We start from the raw sequence: 3,650 nt of genomic DNA, 5'->3' as shown, positions 1-3,650 counted from the left end.
TATTTGGGGTTTGTTTGAAAAATAGAAACACTTTCACACCTTTGTTGGCCAGTCTCACTGGCAAATAAAAGACACATTTCTTTATTTCAACCTCATGCTGACCCATCCTCGACTATTACGCAGGAAAAGTTGTTGCCCTTCATTCACAGAACCATCTGGAAATCAGACAGAGATGTAAAACACCCTAAACACTGAGCAAGAAAACAAACTTTCACTGCAGATACTGGCGCTGGATAACTGATGTTTTATAAGGTTCCCCGAACCTTGCCCTCACCGAGCCCTTCACTGTTTCTATAAACCACTACACAGGAAATGAGGCGCAATCACTTTTCTGAGAGAATAATAGGAGAATGAAAATCAACAAGGTGTCATCTGGTGTGATAAGGAAATGTAACAATGAAATTTGGAGGAACTCCCTGAAGAGCTGTAGGAGAAAGACTGCTAAGCTTAAGCTAGCAAAAGTCAAGGGTGGTCCAACATGTGAGCTGTGAAGGTGTGTACTAATGAGTGCACCGATCGCAGTAAAAATGTATTAAATCAAAATACCAGCGTCTAGAGAGGAAACCATCCAAAAGAATTAAATTAAACATTTACACTGAGCTACAGTTGAACCCAGCACCTGTATCACGTTCAGCCTTTCCAGCTGGCTTTAGTACAGCTGAACTGACAGCAGATTAAACAGTGGGTTCATCTTTACAGAGGGCCATAATGCTGCCAAACATTCATAGACTGTTTTTTTTTTTTTGTAAACTATGCAGCACATCTCAAAGTGAAAGCCCATTATGCCATGCCAAATCAGTGGAAAAGATCTCCACTTTACAATTGATACAACCAGGAAGAACAAAGCATTTGTAGTGGACCAGAGATCAAAGCCTTTATCATTTTTCTTACATGTTATCTTTTTAAGGCCTAATTTCAAGCTTGGGTGGGGTAAAAGCGTTAATACCTTTTACATACTTTCATCCAAACATTTCCAGCATTTCAGCTTGCCAACCTCTTCTTGCCAGAACTTTTGTGCACTCCTCTGACCTGTAAGCTAACGTTAATACTGTGTTTTTGAAACCTTATGTCCATGTTCGTCACTCATAGGAAGGAGGGTCAGACGACTATGTATACACACACCCAAGTATCCTGTTTTTATAATCAGGAAAGTCGATTCTATAGGAACATGAAGTTATTTTGATTTCTTCCTCTTATGTAAGATTCCTAAAACATCCTTGCAATAACAAAGCTGGGGACTTTTCATGTTTGTTTGTTTTTTTTTATTAAGACTTCTTAAAGAAGTCCAGACGCTTTTCTTTGCAAGCTCCTTTGACTACGATGACCTGGATGACTGAGAACCTTCACAGACATATTTTTTTTTATTAATATTACATAAAAGCAGATGAATTAGACTATTCTGTTGTTTCTGGAGTTACATGAGCAAAATGTGGATTTGGATATGGTCAGCATTTGTAGATGTTAAAACATGATATTTGGGATTGCTTGGACTAGAGTGTTTGCCTTGTATACTGAAAGTCAAACCTGTCAGCGCAACATAAAAATCATCCTTAAACTTTTTGAAATACACTAAATGGATTTCAGATGGATTTCAGTTTGCAGAGTGGAACTCCGCCAAGACTGATTCCTGGTTCTGATTTTGCCTGAGAAGGCAGCTCGGTTAAATTGAGGCCCAAAGTTGAGTCACATTAATTTAGGAGTGAGGCCTGTCGGGTTTGACCTTTCCTTCCAGCTTGGCACGGTGAGTCCCCAATCCGTATGAGGCCTGTGTCCAGCTCGCATCCACAGAGGCTGATCACTCACTCAGGTCCTGAGGAGACCAAATCAGATTACCAACACATCTCTCCCACAATCTACTGCGACAGGATTGCCCTGCAGGCATGGCTCAAATGGATACAGCAATATACAAGAACCATCCAGAGGAAAGTGTGAGGATGGAGGGAGATGTGGCCAAAGAGAAGAGCAGAAGCTGGGGGTAGGGAGGGAGTCACACTGTTGTAAGCGCGGCGACAATGTGATTTAATTGATTCCATGCCACCTCATCAATTTTGATTAAAATTAAATGAGCGTCTGTATGTTTGAAAAGGTTAAAACAAATTGAAGGTGGAAATCACAGCTGGTAATCACAGTTTGTGTAACAGCGGGCTTTCAATGAAGAGGCCGCTCTCCATCGCTCATTTCTGCCTTGTCTGTGCATATAAAGCAAGACTGTGCGTTTTTGTGTTTCTGTAGATGTGAGAACAAAGTAACCAAAATTGTATTAAGACTAAAGTTGCATTTAGTGGTTGTTCTCTGCTGAGATCAGGTGAGGAGGATCACACAGTTGTGCTAAAACGTAAGGTAAACGTAAAAGCAACAGTTTCACCAATCAGTTGACAGATCAATATGTACCAAATGATAAGTGATTATAATCTTTTTTTTTTTAGAAATTGAAAATTCCACAAATTCTTAAATGATAAAAGTGGACACATTCTTTCAAGACATGCAAGGATGTTATTTTATTTGCATAAATATTTCTCTGATTCAAATAATTTTAACATTTAAATCCATAGCAAGTGTAATCAGAAAAAACCCCTGAATCATGCTATAGATATCCATAGCTTAAAAAAATCATCCATGTTGGCCAGTAATGAGGTAAATCTTACAAACATGCACAACAACATTTATCCAATTTTATCAGTACATGCCTGCCTTTAATTCCTCCCCCAGTTTAAACCTCATTGTCTAGCGCCAACATCAAAGTAAGGTACAGTCAAAATAGACACAAGGTATTTTAACTCACATTGGCAAGTGGGTGAAGAAAAAAGGCACACACAACAGAACTGCAATGGGTAACTACTGACACCTTGTGGTGATTTTGGAAAAACAGCAGTTCAGCTGTAGCCTGTTTATTGCACTTATGCCTTAATAGAAACAAAGTCTATGAAAGTCATTACAAGTTTCCTCTGTGATGAATAAAAAAAATGGCAAAGAGGATTGTGTTCTTGTTTTATTTTAAAAATAACATTTTGCAGTGTTAACAAAAAGCAAAACATAATTGCAATACAACCCACTAAATAAATAACAATGCCTCTAGTTAATCGGGTCTGAAAGCATACCCCACTGGAATATGCTGTTGTGTAGAAGCACCGTTGCCTTTTTGCTCACAAATTGCCCTATTTTCAGTGGTTGATTTGCTTTAGTAAACTTAAAGCTGCACAGACGTGGTGCTGTCTCAGCAACAACAATCTTCAGTAGAAATGCAAATAGATACACATGCAAAGCAAACTTCTGGCTAATTATACAGCTGAGTTACAAGTTCTGTGTCCCTGAGCACCGAGGGTGGGAAAAGTGTAATGCACAGCATCTATGCTCACTGTAGACAAAATTTTAAAACAGAACATATCTGGGTTGCTCACAGTACTCTAATTATACTGTAATAAAGAAGCACAAGGACTCTTTGCTTACATTTAAAATTTGTGTTGATTTGGCAAGATTTCCCACTCTGTTAAAGAAAAATTACAAAGACAAAGGATAAGGTGCACAAGGCTGTGCTCATCTCCGTCAGTAAAAACCCAGCAAAAACCACAGTGATGACTGAAGAATAGGTGTAAACCTTATTTAAAACAATGACCAGTTTTCAGACATATTGTCCTGCTATGACGCACCCC

This window comes from Diplotaxodon limnothrissa, linkage group LG1 (genome assembly GCF_057381915.1).
Source record: "Diplotaxodon limnothrissa isolate DT_005_m linkage group LG1, D_limnothrissa_male_GT1.1, whole genome shotgun sequence".
NCBI lineage: Eukaryota > Metazoa > Chordata > Actinopteri > Cichliformes > Cichlidae > Diplotaxodon > Diplotaxodon limnothrissa.
This window is presented reverse-complemented; position numbering follows the sequence as displayed.